The sequence below is a fragment of the Psammomys obesus genome, unplaced genomic scaffold (assembly GCF_907164565.1).
Source record: "Psammomys obesus unplaced genomic scaffold, mPsaObe1.curated_primary_1811, whole genome shotgun sequence".
NCBI lineage: Eukaryota > Metazoa > Chordata > Mammalia > Rodentia > Muridae > Psammomys > Psammomys obesus.
This window is the reverse complement of record NW_026596088.1, coordinates 14,914,095-14,933,431: the sequence shown is the minus strand read 5'-3', so window position 1 is coordinate 14,933,431 and position 19,337 is coordinate 14,914,095. Positions and strand designations below refer to the sequence as shown.

General features: G+C 51.2%; 1 protein-coding gene across 8 annotated transcripts in view; it reads left to right on the top strand.

Annotated features, from left to right (window-relative positions):
* The first annotated feature begins 3,992 nt into the window (after positions 1-3,992).
* The window catches only part of Mical2 (microtubule associated monooxygenase, calponin and LIM domain containing 2), a 180,082-nt gene continuing 164,737 nt past the window's right edge, over positions 3,993-19,337 (top strand). For all 8 annotated transcript variants that reach the window (XR_008722473.1, XR_008722472.1, XM_055627671.1 and 5 more), the window contains exons 1-2: positions 3,993-4,159; positions 13,690-13,767. The gene's annotated coding sequence lies outside the window, so the exon portion shown is untranslated. The remainder of the gene's footprint in view (positions 4,160-13,689; positions 13,768-19,337) is intronic.

Below are 19,337 nucleotides of genomic sequence, written 5' to 3'. Positions count from 1 at the left end.
GGCTCAGAGAAGCATGCCATATATGCTGCAGGATGGATATGGGATGGGTAGACAGAGAGATGAAGGTAAATCTCCTTGGTGGACCAGAATGAAGAAGATAGTTCTTTTCCTTGGCCCATTTAAGCTGCCGTGTGGAGGGCCAGGGAGCATGGTCGAGAGCTGTCTGCAGGCTCCGTTCAGCTACAGCAGTGTATTCTGGAATGGGCATCAGGTGTGTTTTAGCAACCGCAGCCCTGAGCGTCCTCAGAGTTTAGAGAAATTGTTTCATTTCTCGTGTCTCTCAGAACCATAATGATGCCCTTGGAGTCTACACTTGGCTTTGATGATCGGTGTTGACGTCAGCCATGACAGTGCATGCCTGTACTCATGGCTCTTGAGAGGTGGAGGCAGGAGGATCCAGTCTTCCCTGGGTACATAGTCAGTTTGAGGCCAGCCTGGACTACAGGAGAGCCTGTCTCAATCAGCAAACAAATGGAAACAAACAAACAAGAAAAGAATTCACAAAAAGCCCAAGATAAACAAAGAAAGAAAGAACACGTTGCTATCTATCTTCATTCTATTTGGGGCGGAGGCTGGACTATGTGTGAGGCCCCATGTCCTTCAGGCTCCTCACACACCCATGCTGCATCTGTTTGCTGCAGTCGGCACCCCTACTCGGAGTGCCACTTTCTGCCTATAGCAGCACCCCTCGGCTACCCCGGCACTGGCTTTTTCACATTCCCAGCCATGTGCATACATTCCCCCAAAGTGCACCCCTATCCAGGTTCCATTTCTTCCCCACATTGTCCGAAAAATCTCCTTGAATCTGTGGTGGGCCTGATAGGTTCCTGGCGGCCTTGAATTCATGCACTTCTATCTAGGAACAATGGTGCCGCCTGCAGCCTGCAGGATGATAAGGGGCTAGAACAAGCTGCTGTGATCTTGTTTCTCACACACTGCGAGGTATGCCCAAGGGAGGCACCACGGCTTCCACTCCCTGGCTTAGAAAGTCCTCCGAAGATAGCTGGCTGTCAAAGCAGCCTGGGGCCCATCAGCCTCTTTTCATCACTTGACAAGGTCGTTGGGCTCTGTGGAGCCTGCCTCTTCCTCTGAACACCAAGGCGCTTTGATAGCAGCTCTAGAGAAAGCCTGGGAACCACACACTCGAGCACAGTGTCATCCCTGCTGGGAAAGCAAGGGGAAGGCCCCGGAGCAGCCTCCATGGAAAAGGCCCTGGGGAAAACCCTTCAGGCTCCACGGCAACCTTGTTTCTAGCACACTGGGAGGCTGGAAGTAGAAGAGGCACGCCTGGTATCTCGGCAGCTCCTTTGGAAGGTGTCAGGTGGATGCTGATCATGGCAGGACCACCAGCTGGGGCTGCTTTGGAGCTGTGGAGGCTACTGTTTCTGTTGGAGACGAGGATATTTTTAGGGCTGAATCTGGGTCTTCTTTCTCTCCCTCTCTCTGATGCTAAAGCCATCTGTATCTCCCGGGCAACCTCCCCAAGCTCCATCCTAGAAAAGCAAGGTGGGGAAGTGACTGCTGTTAAATACAGAGTGTGGGGCTGCTTCATTATTCACTCACTCATTCATTCACTCACTCATTCATTCATTCAGTTAAGACAGGAGCTAGATACCATTTCTCCCTAACACGGAATAACGCTTTCTTTGAAGCACAGTTATATATCGCTCCAATGCAGTAGGCCACCTTCTAGGGACTGTTCTGAGTTTTGAGTTTTGACACCTCCCAGTCTCTCACTCATCTCTCATCCCCAGGGAGCGGTTCAGCAATGGAAGTCTGAAAGATGATAAGTGTCTCTGGCTCCAAAAGCCACAAGACTTAGCTAACTCCTCTCCTCAGCCAGCCCCATCAATGCCCAGCTGATCCTATTTCCGAGTTAAAATTCAGTCCACCACACCTACCTAGCAAGACTCTTTCTCAACAAAGCTCCATGAGATAAAGGCTTGGGGTGCAGCAGAAGAGAGGCACAAGGGATGCCAGGAAGTACTCGTCAATTCTTATTTTTGTTTGGTCAGGGCTTCTGTGCTGGCCCAGCATATGATACCTGCATGTCATCCCACATTTGGGAGGCTGTGACAAGACAGCTGTGAGTTCAAGATCATCCCAGGATACACTGTGATCCAGACCAGCCTAGAATACACACTGGAATCTTGTCCCAAGAGCTTCTGTGCTAGGCACTGCTATTGCTGTTAGACTTAGTTGGCTCACAGTGTTCCTGAAAGTGTCAGGTTTGTTTTCATCTGAAGGCAGAATGTTGTGATAGTGTAAGACCATGAAGCTGAAAAAAGAATAATACAGAATATTCCTCCCATACCATCACCTATGTCTGATCAGTCACTCGCTATGGAGTGATGGGGACACAAGAACCACATCTACTTAGTTGGTTAGATGAATGACTGTCCTCTATCTTTCTCTCCACCTTGCCTGGCCTGGGCTCAGGCAAGTAGCTATGAGCCTTGTCCACTGAGGTCAAGCTGTGGATAGAGGTCATGCATTTTCCTCTATTACATTACATAAAAGGCGGAGCCAGGTCATTCAGGTCTCCTCTCTCTGACAGCAGCCAGACGGGAGTCTACAGAATGCTCCAATCAATTGGCAGTTCTTTTAGAGACAGATCTTTCCTGTCCAGGGTCACCAGAGGTCCAGGAATGGCTACGGAGGCCCCACATGGGGTTGTGTATGTTGATTCGGAGTCAGGTCTGGGTTCAGATCCAGACACATATTAATATGCACATGATCTTGGTAAATGACTTTTCATTACAGGTCTCAGTCTTGCCATCTGTGAAAGAGGATGATATTAAAAAGGTCTATATTTAGGTCTGCATTTAATTGAGATGATACATGGAAGGTGCCCATTGACTGATGGCATCATGGTTGGAGTCCCATCAGAGTAGAGTGCCATCCCTCTTAGAGTCAGAGACCAGTGAGTTGTGGGGTCGGGTGCTGTGGATAACTGAATTGGATTCTGAGGATGCTGAAAGAGAAACCCCAAGGGCTGGAAGGAGGAACACACATCAAAGATTATAGAAAAAAATGAGCCCCAGGTTTGGGGGTGGGGATATTGCTGCCTGCACTTGCCTGGCCAAGGAGCATGGCTCTCCAGAGGGTGGTACCCGGGGGATTCCAGCACCCTGGAGTCATGGCACTGTTTGCCTTCGCCGCCCAAGCCTGCCTGCTTTCCTCCCCCTGGATCAGCTCAGTTCCAAGAACATTTATGGACGCTGCATTGGGCCAAGCTGGGTGATGGACTCTGGGCCTCGGGGCTGAGTCAGCCCTAGCGCTTGCCCACTTGAATCCCACTTTCCTGGTCTCTGCCATCCCAGAGTCTGCACTAACTTCTCAGAACTCCCAGCCCCGACCCATTCATTCATAATTTTCTCTGTAATTGTTAGAGGCATGGCCACTCGGGGAAGCGCGCAGAACAGAGGTTAGCCACCCGACATCCAAGAGACAAAAGCGAGGAACCCAGATTAATGCGGTTGGTCTGGGTCACCACCCACTTTCCCACAGCTTTAGCTAGAGCAAGGCCAGTTCAACGGAGGGCCCAAGCAAGGAAGACTGCATGCCGCAAAGCAGGGCATGAGGGCCCAAGAGGGCCAGGCAGCCCTAGGAGTCATTCGCTGCTCCCTCCAAAAGCAGACAGCGAGGCTGGCTTTCCAGCTGCCTAGGCCCAGCACCGCGAGGCCCTGCCCTCCCCTTTCCCTTGACAGCAGAACACCAAGGTCGGGAGTTCACCTCGCAGAGCTGGGTCTTCGACCCGTGGCCAGGGTAGGGGCGGCAGCCTGCTCCCGCGACTGGGCAGGGCTTCAGCCCACGTGCGTCTTCAGACTGCAGTGGTGACAGCGGTCCCTAGCCCGGTACCGACTGGGAGGGCCCTAGGGTGGGTTCCGCGCCGCATGACCATTGGCCGTGCGTCTCAGGCTCGGGGCGGAGCCTCGCCCTCGGAGGCCTTGTTATTGGCGAGCCTCAGATGGGGCGTGCCCCAACCGGGTCCTCCGCAGCTCGCAGAAGCGCAGGCACTCGGCCCGCTCAGCCTGCGCGGGGCCGCCTCGCTCGCTTCGGGCTCGGCAGGCGGCCCGCGGAGCCCCGGATCTCCGCGCCCTCAGCCAGAGGCCAAGGCAGGCGCCGACCTGAGACCCGGAGGCCGACGAGACCTTCGGTAAGGCGGAGTGGGAGTGGGCTCCAGGGTGAGCGGGGGTGGGTGGGGACTATGCCAGTCCCGGCTGGACTCTGCGCCCAGCCGGATGCCCCGGAGGGTCAGGTGCCGCCGCTGCGGCCGCGGTCTCAGACCCACCTGCGGGGCGCGCCGTGGGCTCTCCACCAATCAAAACTGCCATTCTAGATCCAGAAAACCCAACACACCAGCGCAGAGTGGGCGCCCTTCGGCAGCAAGGTCGCCTGTCATCGCTCAGGGGAACGTTCCCAAACTTTGTTCCACGCGATCGGGGCTCCCGTACCTTTCCCATCCTCTCACTGAGCCTCTTGTTTATTTTTATTTTATCATTACCTTTTTCTGCCTCCCTTCTTCTCCTCCCTCCTGGATAACAGGAAGTTAAGTTGGGACAAATGTCAGTGGCCTGGCCGGCGGCGGCGGGCTGGGACCCGGGCTGGGACCCGGGCTGGCTGCTTGGCCCTTGGCGACGCTCCGAGGTGTCGCGCTCCTGTCCCCTTTGTATCCTGTGACCCCTGACCCCTGGCAGCCTGTCTTCGTCCCTGCCTAGGAACACCCCACCCTGGCGCCCTTGCCTGGCGCTGGCTGGCTGGCCCTGGGCTGGGGTCTCCCTTGCAGCCCCTGGCCTTGCAGCTGTCTGGAGAGGGCGGGGTTAACTTAATCCCAGGCCAGCCCCAGTCTCAGCCTCACCCTCACCGGCAGACCTGGGAAGGGCCTGTGCTGGACCGGGAAGAGGCGTGTTGAAACCAGAGTACTCTCGTGTCTCCTTCCACATTGTTTATTCTGGGCCTGGGTTTCTAAAGCGGAAAGAGCTCTCGTTTGCAAGGCCTCTTGCTGCCCACTATGCCTTAAGTGGGAGAATGAAGTCAGTAGACAGTACCCTCAATGACAGGTCCGGAGGGGAAAGAGCCAGAAACTAACTGGCCTTCCGCATTCGCCTCTCCGAGTTCTCTGGCACCTGTGTCTTCTGTGTGGCCGCCACCTCCGCGGGGGCAGTGGACCTAACAGTGGGCCCCCAGGACAGCTCCTGTTCATGTCCCAGGGATTTCAGAGGCAATCAGTGCTGCATTCTTCAGGTGCAGAGAAACGGCACAAGTCGGGCCCCACTGGTTACTCTCCAGAAAGCTTGAGTTGTGTCCTCTGTGTTTTAGGGACCGGGAAAGTGGTCCTGGCTCTGTGCCTGCTTCCTACCAGTTTGCCCAGTGGCTGTGGGAAGGAGCTCTGTGGGCATGTCTGGAGCCTCTGGCCTTTGAGAGATTCTGGGAGTCACAGGAGTTTGCAAAGCACAAAGCCCTTGAACCAACAGCGGGATGCACCTGTCTCTCTCTGTGTGGTCCCACGGAGGGGCTCGGGTGTTGTTCACTATGATAGCTGCTTCAGGGGAAAGCCTCCTGCATTTGGCCTTACCTCTGTCCCCTGGCTTTTCCAGTACTTTAGAACTGTATCCATTGAAATAACTTTGACCCTTAGGAACTCCAGGCTAGGTCTTTCTGCGGTGGGGGTGGGGCAGGCTTTGGTATATGCTTCTTTGTTTGCTGGGTGACTGAAACCCACAGCCCCATTCCTAGGAGCTGCAGAGAGCAGCACCAATCTTTTCCTCCTGTGATGCCAGGAAAGGGTGTGTGTGTGGGGAGGTGTGTCTCAGGTCTCTCCACTGGGTCCACATCTCTACTGGTTTGCCCTCCAGCTGGCGGCCTGACTGGGCTCACTCTCCACTGCCGAAAGGTCTCTGCCTTTCTTGGCTGGGCTGGAGGGGGCTGAACCCCGCTAAACTGAATCTGCGGAGTGCTGACAGTCCTTGTCCTCTAAGGATCCTGGAAGAGGATGCTGCATTCTGGGACTTCTTGTTCTTCACTCCATGAGCATCCCACGTCAGCCCTCTGTAGTAGTTGGGGCTATGCCCATTTTACAGATGAGAGAACTGAGATGCAAACTGCTGGAGTCTTGTGATGATTCCAGCTTCCAGCTATTGGGGAAAGGGGATTAAACTCTTGGGTGCCCTTGGTCTCCAGGGGCTCAGTACAGACAGCCCCTGTTCTGGACTGACCAGTTCCCTAATGATGGGAGAGTGAGTCTTCTTACCCCACTATGAAACAGCACCTGAACCCCACGTGAGGACATGTCTTTCACAATCCTCCTAGCTCTCTGCCTAAGCTCTGTCCCTTAGCCTTTTACAGCAGTCTCACTGGGCCTTCAACCACTGTACAAAGCAGTCGCCCATTAAAAACTACTACAAGGAAGGCAGAGAATCCAGGGTTCGAGGCCGGCATGGGGTATAGAGTGAATCTGAAGATAGCCTGAGCTACACAGCAAGACCTTGTGTCAACAATAACAACAAAGAGCACTGGGTACAAGGCAATCCCAGCCCTAGGGAGGCAGGAGCAGGGGGATTGCTCAAAAATTGAGGCCATTCTGGTCTATATAATGAGTTCTAGGTCAGCCATGACTGGCCCCAAAAGCAAAACTTAAAACCAGAACCAGCTGGCTGGTGGTGGCACACACTCCAGAACTTGAGAGGTTGACCAGCCTGGTCTACAGAGCAACTTCCAGGACAGCCAGTGCTGTAAGAGAGATCCTGCCTCGAACCCCACCCCCCAAAGCCAAAGCAACAAACAAGCAAACCAATCAAACAGCCAAGCATTTATGCTTTTATTTTTTTCAGAAGAAGAGGATAGTGTAATGAGCCCTGCTTGCACCTTCCTCGGCTTCCCCAGAGATTCAAGTGATGCCGCATTAGGCTAACTCTACGGCTTTCTCTTTTCCTTTCCTCTCAGTTCTTTTTTGTTTGAAGCTGCCATTTATTTGTTTCTGTGTGCGTGTCCACATGTGGGAGTATGTGCTGCAGTCCCTGTGCAGAGGTCAGAGGACAATTTGGGGCAAGTCGATTCTCTCCTTCCACCAGGATGTGGTCCTTGAGATTGAACTCAGGCCATCCGACTTGGCAGCAAGCACCTGTACCTGCTGAGCTGTCTTGCTGGCCCTTTGGGATTTTTCCTTCTAAAGTATTTTAAAGCTGATTTCTGATGCCATTGTTTATGTCATTTTCCCCTCTACACAGTCCAGCACATGTGACGTAAGAAGAGCATTTCCTTGTAAAACTAGGGACATTATCGCATAGGACAGAGACATCAGGAATCTTATGGTGTCACCTGTCCACATGGAGATAAGCACACAGGCCTGCTTGTCAGGAACCACATCTCCAGCAGTCTGTTGAAGGGAAAATCCATGCCCATGCTGTATTTGGTCACCAGTGTGACCTTGCAGCAATGTCTTGCTGCCTGCTGTGACCTGGAGAAGGTCTCTACCTTGAGACCTTCAAGGTATCAATCAACCTTTATTTCAAGAGTTTGTCTCTCACAGCAAGACCCTGGAGACTGGAGTCCACTGCGGTTCCTCTCTGGATCCTCAGGAACACAGCCTGCACACCAGGGACACACAGCAGAGGCTCAGTGAGCGTCTGCTCAGTGGCACAGCGGCCACTCGGGGGGAGCATTCTAAGTGAGGGGACTGTCATAGGCTCGTGCGACCTCAGTTCGTGATTGAAATGATGACTTCCTCACTCCCGCACGTGTGACTGTCAGCACCGAGAGCGTCAGCCCAGAGGCATCCTGAAATAATAGGAGAACTATTTACAACACTTACCCTCGCCACTTTGGTCTGTGCTGTGCAGCCCAGATGGCCACGCGTGTGCCGTCAGCAGCAGCTGGTCTTGCACGTAACACGTGGCTGACAGAGGCTGAGGTCATTCTCTTCAAACTTTGAGTTCAGCTTCGTCAAGACCAAGTTGTGACTCTGACACGGGGCTAGGTAGAGAACAGGCATATCTTCTCCCCTTCCCTTCTTTGAGCAAACTTCTCTTCCCAGTCCAGGCTCTCCTGCCACAGCTGTCTGAGTGAAGAAAGTTTTTCTTTCTTTCTTTCTTTCTTTCTTTCTTTCTTTCTTTCTTTCTTTCTTTCTTTCTTTCTTTCTTTCTTTTCTGAGAAAGGGTCTTATACATCTTAGGCTGGACTTGAACTCAGTATGTGGCTGACAATGTTCTCAAACTCCTGATCTCTCCTGCCTCCATTTCCCAAGTGCTGGGATGCCAAATGTGTACCTACATGCGGCTCATTTTTTATTTTTATTTTTCGGCAAAGATAACGTTTTAATGCTCCTGTTGTGTCAGCATTTCAGCTTATTTATATTTTGTTATATATTTGGTCGGTTGTTGTGCTGGAGACCAAAGCCTGAGCCTTCCCAGGGGTGCTAATCAAGCCTTCAAACACCGACGCTCACCCCCTGCCCTCTTTAATGTTTTTAATCTTGAACGAAGGTCTTTCTGAGTTGCCCAGGTGGACTTTGAAGCCTAGGAAGGCTTTGAACTTAAGTTCTTCCTGTCTCAGCCTCCTAGGTAGCTGGGATTGTAGGCGTGTATCACTAGGCATGGCATTCCTCTTCACTTTCTTTTCCTCCCCCAAATTTTTATGTAAACATGTTTTCATGGTAGGGAATCCATATTATAGTCTCTTTAGAAACTAGGCCCCCAACCACATGGGCGCCTGTCGACAAGCTTGAAAGTCTGTAGACAGGCTTGGACTTTATTGCGTGCATTGGTAGGGTATCCACACTACCTCAGAGTTGTTGGGATTTTGAGATTTGCTCAGATTCTATTATTGTTTGTATATTAGGTTCATTTTTTTTTTTTTTTTTTTCGGAAGGCTGAGCCACCAGAGATGACAAAAGAGCAGTCAGGCCAACCTCCAGGTTCTACAGTACTGGTCTGTGCTGCCTCTTGGGGAAACCTTGAAGGACAAACACCTATACACCTCAGTCTAGGGTATCCTGGCCTTCCCCACACTAGCTTCTCTTTTCTTCTGGGCACCTGCCCCTGCCCCAGATGTACAACACGCCCCTGATGATAAGGTACCCCTTCTATGACACTGACCCTCCATTTGCCGGTGGCCAACGTTAACGCTGGCTGAAGTGATGGCGATTGGGCCACTCTGATCATAAACTGGAGCTGCAGGATTGCATCTGCCGTGAGCCTGATTTGAGAATGCTCCCTTCTCTGTCAGATCCTGAAGAATCATCATGCCCCCAAGTACACAGCCCACAGCCTTTTGTGGTACCAGGTGTGGTCTGGTTTCTTTTTTGCTTTGTCCCTCTGTGCATATCTGAGCATTGCTGTAGTTGCCATGGGAAAGCTTCCATGAGAAAGCTTCCATGAGCATTCAGGCCATTGTGTCCACAGTTAATACTGTGTTATGTTGGAGACTTTTTTAGGGTTGTTGTTGTTATTGTTTTTACAGGGTTTCATTATGTAGCACTGTCTGACCTGGAACTGCATAGACCAGGATGGCCTCATCCACAGACATCTGCCTGCCTCTGCCTTCCAAGTGCTGAGATTAAAGGGCTTTCCTACCACTCCAGGCTGGTTTTCATTTTAAAGACAAGGTCTTATGTAGCCCTGGTTGACCTCAGACTTATTATGTGTGAGAGAATGAACTTGAGCTTGTGATTCCCCTGCCTCCACATAATCCCCTAGTGCTGGGATTAGAGGTTATGTACCGTGGCCATTCACACTGCTGGAATTCACACTCAGGGAATTTTCTGTGTAGGGGCAAGCAGATTGCCGAGTGAGCTGCAGCCCGAGCCTCTTAGTGCCCTCTCTCTGTAGATTAATGTTTCTACCCAGGGCTGTATTCCTTCCTCCCCCACATCTCCACCTCTCTATGGCTGCCTGGATGCCTTGAAGCTCTAGTTCTCCTCCTATAGCTTGACTGCATTTCTTTCAGGGCAGAGAAATGTTATAGCGGACCCTTTCCTGGGCAACAGGGTATACCTAAAGCTCATGTCCTCTGGCTGGCTACAGGAGCTGAACAGCCAGGAGCTAGACAGTTGTTGCTGGCCCCTGCATTGCTAGAGCCACAGGTTAGTGGAACACTCTCAGGTCCAAGTTTCGGACACACCCAGCACAGAAGGCCAACACGTGCCAGAAACAGGAGTGAGTGCCTAGAACACTCTATGCTGGCCTTGACACCGTCATATCAGTGTGCTGAGCTGCAGGGACTTCATCTTCGCTCACAGACTAAATGCTGGCCTTGGACACTCATTTGAGCACTGATTGGATCTAGGTCTCACGGTTGCTGGGAGCCAGGAGGGTGAGGAGTAGGGGAGGATGATGACGTGCACAGAGAGGAGTTCTTCAGATCTTAGTCACTGAAAAGAACTGCTTCGCCAAGTAGAGCAGACCTGGGTCCGTGAGGGATCTGGCGCTGACTCATGCTAAGGTGCCACATGCACCTTAGCTATCCTGGAGCTGATAGCTCCATGTGTGTGGACAGTTGGACCTTTCACACTTGGATGCAAAGATGGTAGATGGACAAGAGTTTCTCCCTGAAGGAAATGGGTGTCTGACAGCCACGTGAAAGGGCGAACATATGGAGGGGCATACACTCTTTACAGGTGCACACAGATGCACACAGATGCACGCTCGCCCATACACGCATGGATACACAGTACTCTCCCCAGACACACACAGAGACGGTACTGGCCCATGCACACATTCATGGTTCTCACCTCCACACACAAGGTTGTGTGGTATTCAGCATCACAAACATGTAGATGCATAGAACCGCATCACACGCACACACGGATGCTTGACAAGACACCCCATACAGAAGGACTACCGAAAACCCACAGGGCAGCTTTTCCCGTCAGCCTCCATCTTTATGCTCTCCTCTCACTTTGGTGGCTGCGGTTCCAAGCCTCCTGTGGACATGCCGTGGGCACAGTCTTCTGCCCAGTACATGCTCTGCTCTTCCTTTTTGTCTGCTAAGAAGTGACCTGGATGGGAAGAAACAGTGCCGACAGGACCTCAGAGAGTTAGCAGTGAGTTGGCTAGGACTCAAGTATTGCCACCTCAGTGTGTTTTGCCACGGCTTCCTGTCAGAATCCTCTTGTGTTAGAGCTGCGGAATTCGGGAAATCTAGGCACTGGGGAGAAGCATCTCCATGCAGGTGATAGAGGCAAAAACAAGCAAGCAGACAAAGCATGCTAGGACAGATATGGGTTCAAATCCTAACCATGCAGCCTTGGAACATTTACGAACCCTCCGATCTAGCCTATAAAGAAAAGGTAGTAGTTTTCTCTTGAGACTGATGTGGAGATGAAGTTAACCTGTTTACAGATTGCCCTGCATAGACACGTATTCCAACCCCTCTCTTTTTTCAATTTTAAGAGTGGCCAGTTTCCATAATGAATGTCATGTTTGGGCTCTTCCATGCTGGGCTCGCTCTGGCGCTCAAGCTTTGGTTCTTTGCAGAAGTCAGCCAGTTCTTCCTTCCCCCTACCCCCACGCCCACCCCCGACCAAGCTGAGCTCCTCCTGTCTTTTGACTACTCGCCCCTCAACCCCTGCTCTGTGGCGGCACACTCTCCATCCCACCCAGCCTCTCAGCACCCCATCCTTCTCTGCCCTTCACCCTCCTCACTTCCGTCTCTTCTTCCCTGGCAAGCAGTAGCATCCTGGAGAGGTCTCCCTGTTTATGATTGCTCCCTGGGGTGTTTATGCTGCCTCTCTTCAAGAGCTCCTAGCAGATGTCTGTTTATTGCTGAAACTTCATCTTCAGCCAGAAAGAAGCAGCTTTTTTTTTTGTTTTTTTGTTTCTAATTGTGGTGGCTGTACAATACGGCTTAGATTGCCTCCAAGTCTCATTCGTCATTGCTCTCCAGCGTTACCCATTATGAAACCCTTCAGATGCGGGTGAAGAGACCTTATATGTCCTGATTTCAGAGCGGCATTTAGATTTGGCATCCAGTTGTAATCCCCGAGAAAGGTAGGCCAGGGGAGTGGAGACAACCAACAGTTTGTCTTCTATCCTGGCTCAGACAGATGGTGTGAATGAGAGGAGCATTTTTTGTATCCATAGCAACGGCAGCCCTCCCTCCCCCCTCTCCCCCCAGCCACCTGCTGGACTGAGCAGGCACTCAGGCTGCTGTGACATTAGCTGGCAGCTCGGGATTTGTTCTTTTCCTTTGGACTCTGGGTGGGGCTTGAGGTGCTCAGAGGAAGGGAACTGGGGTGGCTTTGGATGATTCTGACCTCTCTGTTGGAGGAGGAAGAGAGAGCATGAGTCACGGAGCCCATGGAATGCCAAGTTGGAAGGGCCTTCTGATGACATGATCATGAAGTTCTCAGCGTGCCTGGAGTTTATGTTGTAAAATAAGAGGCTCAGACATTTTTTTTTTTTTTTTTTTTTTTTTTTTGAGGCAGGGCCTTATCATGTAGTATTGGTTGGCCTTAGTTTGCAACTCCCCTGTCTCAGCCTCCTGACTGCTGGGATTTCAGGCATTCACCAAGCTCTAGCCTTCCTTAAGGAAAGATAGTGTACTGTAGGGTGTGCTGGCCTTGGCCTCAGGATCTTTCCCTATCAGAACACATCTCCAGAGCCTTGGGGACAGAATTTCAACCGTTGTTTTCTTGGTCTCTGATACAAACCCAGATTTTACTTTGTGCTTGGTTGGTTGGTTGAGACAGGATCTTACTATGTAGCCCTGGCTGTCCTGTAACTCATTATATTGAACAGGATGGTCTCGAACTCACAAAGATCCACGCACCTCTTCCTTCCAAGTGCTGGGATTAAAGGTGTGTGCCACTACACCCAGCTCACAACCCCAGATTTTAAACTGGGAAGGGCAACTGTCCGTAAAGACTTCTCTCCAATTTGCTATTGGCTGCGTCTTGAGACAATGCGCCAGCACTGAGCCAGCCGGGATCATGGAGGAGGACTGCAGAGAGGGTTATAAATAGGTGCTGGCATAGCTACCAACAGCTGTAGGCTCAGGCTTGTTAGTGCCCCGCATAGTGTGCAGCTGTTGCGCTGCAGCCCAGATCCACGTGCTCTTCTACTGCCCAGAGTGAGGTAGGTAGGACCAGCTTCTTGCTGCTGTCTGCACACCAGGATTGGGTATGGAATGCACATAGTGGGGACCAAGCAGGGGACTTCTTGGAGGAGGAAGGGGTAGGGGCAGCTTGTTGGTCACAAAGCATCTTGGAGGATGAATAGGATAGTCTCAACAGAAATGAGCACGGGCAAGAGCATTCAAAGGTGTGGACAGATGGCCTGTGCAGGATGTGAGCAAACCCAACAGGCAGGAGGAAACCACCAGAGAAGACAGGGGCACCTAATCCTCAGGCCAAGTAAGTTTAGGAGGCCTGTGCCTCCCACCTGGACTAAATGCTAACCAGATGACTACCTTTTGTCTACACTAAAAGGTGGCTTAGAAAATGAAGTAGAGCAGTTAGGGCAAGGTCCCATGGCAGGCTTTCTCTGTGCCCTGGCTTTTGTCTTGTAGCATCCTTTGTGGTTACAGGATCTGTGTATGCAACCCCGTCTTTCCATTTCCAAGTACAGTGACCCATTATGAAACTCTTCAGTTAGGGGTTGTAGATTATGCTTGATGCATCCTTTCTTGCAGCTTGTATTCTATAGAAAAAAAAATAACTGCCCCCTTACATTCTTCCTTCCCTTCTTCCAGGTCATTTTTAGGCGAGGAAATGCAGACATAGAGGGTACTGACCCTGGAAACGGATCGGGAGGTTCCTGCTTGCCTGCGGTAAGTCAAAGCACCGAAGCTGGGGTGGGTCTGAGCCTGGGGGATACCTTCCTCCAAGGGAGCAGCCTGTGCCTCATACAGAATGATTCCTGTAGGGCTAAGAAGCTCCCAGAGCTCAGCATCCCATCTGAATGCTGCTGATTCTCTAGCTTTTGTGACTTCACAGCCAAGAGGCTCCCTTCCCATCCACTGCCCTGTGCTGGCCAGGAAAGGAGGTGAAGGCTGAGCTCAAGCTCCTCCTGCTGCTGGTGTTAACCTGGCGGGCTGGTAGCATGGCAACTTGCTGTGTTTACAGCTTTGACATTTGAGCAGGGGCTGCAGGCACCTCTCTCTCATGTAATGTCTTGGGGGACATCCTTGGTTTATGTCAATGGCTCCTGCAAGCTGCAAGTAGAAAGCGTTAAGTATTCATGGTAGCTTTTGAGGGGGCTGGGTCATGGTAGGAAATGCTCTCTTCCTCCTTTCTTACTTCCTCCGCCTCTGCCTCTCCATCTCTCCTCCCTCCTCCCTCTTTTTTCCTTCTCCCTCCCAATCCCATTTTCTTTCTTATCAGTTGTCCTGATGGGAGCTCAGATTGGCTCTTCCTTAACCAATTGATCACTCAGGACATTTGAAGTGGTATTTGAGACCGCTGATATATTGTCTATTGGAGGCAAGGTGTCACAAGCAGAATTGGATTTTCCGTCAGATTTAGTGGCACAACTTCCCTTACAGAATGCAATGAGATCAGCAGTACCCATTGCACAAATGGAGTCACTCTTCTGCCCACTCTGGAATTGGCCCAAGAAGTCTTGAAGCACAGATGGGGTCAGAGTTCCTCTTGCCCTCAATCCTTCCACTTGCATTGTTCCCCAAGTGACTTTTGCCCTCAAGCAGTGGCCTTTTAAGGAGTTTTAGTTGGGGCATCATCATAGGCAATGAAGAGATGTGGGAAGCTTGCCTTTTTGCTGAGACCAGCCACTCATGGAACTCAGAACTGTAGAGTGAGGAGAGTCCTGATTCCACTTGATACTTCATTTATTTCCATTTGCTGTCACTTAAATGTCTATTATTCTATTAGGCAGGATAGATGTCTCTATATTGTTCCAGAATTTTGCTTGTTTAGCTTTTGGAGAGTAAGAATGCCATCCTGTGGTCCAGGCTGGCCTGGAACTCAAACTCTGTGTAGTACAAACTCCTCAAACTCATTCACTATGCAGACCAGGCTGGCCCTGCTCCTCCCACTTCAGCCTCCTGACCGCTGAGGCATGTACCATCATACTTCCCTTATTTCAGATTCTGCTTGTGTGCATATAAAGAGAGAGCAAAAAGGGTTACAGCATTTCTGAACCTTTTCCACATTCAGGATCCAGGTCTCCAGCCTCTCATTTGGCCCTGCCTTAGTCAGCATTAACTGTCAATGTGACACAGCCTGGAGTCACCTGAAAAAGTTCTCAGTTGAGTATTTGCTTTTATCAGGTTGGTCTGTGGGCACATCAAAAAAGATTGCCTTGATTTCTAATTGAACGGTCATGTTGGCTAATTTTTTTAAATTATATTTTATTTACTTATTTGTGCATATGTATGGGACTGAAAGAGTCGACTGCAGGACACGTGTGTAGGTCAGAGGACAACCTGCAAGAGTTGGTCCTCTCTCCCTACCACGTGGGTCCCAGGGACTGAACTCAGGCTTGGTAGCAGGTGCCTTTACCTCATGAGCCATCTCATGCTGCAATGCAGGCATGCACCGGCCATCTTAAACGCTGACTTGTTAAACTCCAGGCAGCCTTGCTCTGTGGACCATTTCAGGTCTGCATGTCATGAGCACAGCGTCACCTGAGTCACCGCCACACAGGGTTCCCCGAGAGCCCTGCAATTTGTGCAGTGCTGAAGAGCGCCCTTTAGGGGCCTCACGCTTTGGCCAGCTTGCTTTGAGAACACAGAGTCCACATGCCCTGTTGGCTCCCCCATTTCCCTTCCCTGACCTAAGACAAGATCTGACCATTGCAACTCTCCACCTGCTTTGGCATCATATGTCCCGAGTTCCCACAGGGCTCCAGAACACCTTCAGCTCTGGGCTGCCTCTCAGATACAAAGGCCAGTAGGCCACCAGGCCCCTCCTCTGCAGATGTGTGCAGTGCTCTAGGGTAGAGCATTTTTGGCCCAGAGGGCTTGAACTCATTAAAAAGGGTTTAGACATCTGTTAAAAACACAACAGGGCTGGAGATAAAGATCGGTGGTAGTGTGTCCCTAGCACGCACAAGGCCCCAACAGTGAACAACTGAGAACAACAACCAACAATAGGAAAAACACAAAAAACTAAACCAACCCTCTGCCTCCTCTGAGTGTCACATGTCACCTCAGGGTAGGTTCATGTGTCTGCCTTCTCTGTCTCTCTCCCTCTTCGCAGTCTAGAGGCTGGAATCACATTTCTGAGACTCCTGAGTCGTTTCTTTCCTGAGCCCAGGTTCCAGAGCCTCTCTTCCCCAGCTGTTAGGAAGCTATGTTATCCTCAAATCTCATATACCAACTTCCCCTTCTCTGGCCCACAAATTTCACAGGAAATGGTTGTTTTTCCTCCACACTTCCTGTGTCCTGGTCACTAGCTGGCTCTGGCCATTGCTGTGGGAACTAGGGAATTAGGCTAGTCCTGTTACCATGGGAGCTGCCTCCTCTTCTGTAAGATGAAGATCTCAGGGAGACTTAGGTAGCCCTGGTCAATAGCCACTGGGGCCACCCACCCCTCAGGACTGCCAGCTTTCTCTGGCCAGCTGCACTCAGGCCAGCAGTTAGCTCGAGGTTTCTACCCTGAGGCAGCCTCTTGCCTCAGTCCTGTCATATGTGGGCTTTGTGTCTCACAGGCTTTCCACATGAAGAGAAGTTCTCCTCCTGCCCTAAGGCAAGTCTGTCTTCTACAAGGCTAAAGTGGCCACAGCAGTGTGGAGTCAGCTGTCAGTTACATGAGGGACTGGGGCTGAACTTCATCTTGCAAAGCATGAAGAGCATTGTTAAGAGGCAGCTCAAAACGGCTTCCTTGTTTGATTGGCACATGAGCCAGGGACCAAGAGAAGAGTAAATGTCTTTGTTGGACCAGGGTTTTGGATTTGAGAATTCTGTGAGTATTTCCTGTAAAAAAACAAAACAAAACAAAACAAAACAAAAAAACAACAAACAAACAAACAAACAAACAAAAAAAACAAGAAAAAAACCTCTCAGGTAATCTGGGAGTATGATTGGCCTATTAGAGTTGGTGAGGCCGTGTGGAAAGGTGTGGCTTACACGTCTGAGTCAGGCCTCTGTTGACTCCTGCTCACCTGGGCCTCAGCCGCTCAGGCAGACAGCGGTTGCTCCGGCCTTCTGACCTTGCAGAGGCAGACAGGAAGACCATTCTGTCCTTCAGTGTCCAGCCCAGGCCCCACATAGAGCACCTTTAAAACATGTCCTCCTCCACCCTACCTGACTCTCATCTCCCTGAAGAGCCAAAGTAACTTGAAAGCAGGTTTTTGGTGGCTCACACTTGTAATCCCAGCACTCAGGGTGGGGCTGGTGGTTACTGAGGTAGGGTGAGCCTGGGAGTTCAAGTCTAGCTTGTGAGCTTGTGCTACAGAGTGAGTTCCAGTCTAGCCTGGGCTACAGTGTAAGATCCTGTCTGGGAAAGAGAAAGAAAAGTCACCGGAGTCTCTGCCGGTCTCTGTAATGTGGCTTGGCTGGGAGCTGGTGCCCAGCAAGCTGAGCCCCAGCATTGGTTTCTGCTGTGCGTCACCTCCACCTCCGCCCTAGTGGTTCCTCTGTTAGTCTGAAGAAATCAGCACTCTGATCCCTGGTTTGCCACAAAAACAAGACGTTTAACTTTTCCAGACCTGTGGTGCTTTGTAAACCATCTAGAGAGCCCTGTCCAGTACCCTTTGAAGACATAGGTCTACAGCTGCCTGTGCAGATAAGCAAGCCACAGCCAGGCTGGGAGGAGAGATGCGGGGTGTGGGAGAGGCCAGGTCAGGGGGAGGCCAACGAGAAGGTGGCTTGTCTACATCCGGAAGTGAACTGAGAAACCGGCACCTACTGTGTGCCAGTTCCCTGGTTTATGGAGTACCAACTGTGTGCCAGTTCCCTGGTTTATGCTGGTTCCCTGTACTGTGAGGACATTGGAATTCATCGGGCTTGGCAGCTCTTCCCAGAAGAGTCTACAAGGCCAGGAAAACAAGACACACGTGTATGTAAACAAGTGTGGCAGCAGCAGGGCATTTGAGAAACCTCAGCTCAGTCACCAGGAAGTCCATGACTAGTCCAGATGACAGAGGGGAAGGCCGCCGTGTAAGGAATGTTTTCTATGGGCTGGGGAGACCTGGAAAGTTTCCTAGGAGAGGAGAAGGCGGTGGCGGTGTTTGATGCGGATCTTGAGGGGGAAGAGAAGTGCAGATGGCAAGTGGGAGGAAGTGGAGAGCGCCTCTCCCTTTGTGCATGCTGGAGGAATGGGAGAGAGCCTGGAGGAAGGTGGGCTAAGCAGAGACTGAGTGGGTGAGTGACGTTGGACATATGTGGAGGATCTTCTGTTTCAGATGGGGTACCCAGCGACCCCTAGGGCCTAGTAAGGCAAGCCAGACAAGGCTTAGTTTCCATCTATTCTAATTTAGGCAACAACCACAGTACTGGGGAGCTGGAGGGCAGGAGGCATGCTGGCCACATTTTCACCATCGCTCCCCCGGGGTGATTTCATTTTGTTTGGTTTTAGACAAGTTGCTCATGCTCAGCCTGGTGCTGAGCTTTGCTATGTAGCCAAGGATACCCTTGAGCTCTTGCTCTTCCTGTCCCTGCCTTCTGAGTGCTGGGACTACAGGTGCACACCACTGTACCTGACTTTATACAGGTGCCTGGAACGAACTCAGGGCTTCCTGCAAATGAGGCAGGCCAACTGAGCTATATCCCCAACCCTCCCTGGACAGCCCAAGGTCCACTCAGTTTTCCTATTTAAAAGATGGCTCTGTTCCTCTAGAACAAGCCAGCCTCCCTCTAAGCTCTGGATTTACAACAGGGGAAAAATAACAAGACAAACAGGACCCCCAGCTCCCACCTCCTGGAGCTCTTATCAAGGAAAGACAACAAAAGGTCAGTGCCTAAGGATGAGAGAGCATTGGAGGCAACTAAAGCAGGGAAGGAGAAGGGGATGCTGGGTGGGGTCTCCAACATCCGTTAACCCACCGGGGTCTTTGGCTCTAGGCAGTATGGAACCATGAGTGCTCATGGGCAGAGGAGTGCCACGAAGAAGCCAGGTGTGGTGTGCACACCTGTAATGCCAGCACCTGAGAGGCATGAGCTATATATGTAGGTCAGTCGGGTGTCAGACACTGTCTCAAAACAACAACAACAAAAATAACAACAACTGTTATTAAAGTACATGAGCCATGTATGGTGCACAACTCAGGAGGCCGAGGCAGGAGGATTACAGCAATTTAAAAGACCAGTCTGAAATAAATCTAGATTTAGGCTATATCTACATTTAATTTGCCCAAAGACTTAAGGTGAAGAGGATGAGTAGGGTATCCCTACTCATCCCAGGGGGCCTGGGGATGTCATCTCAGACTGGTCACATGCCC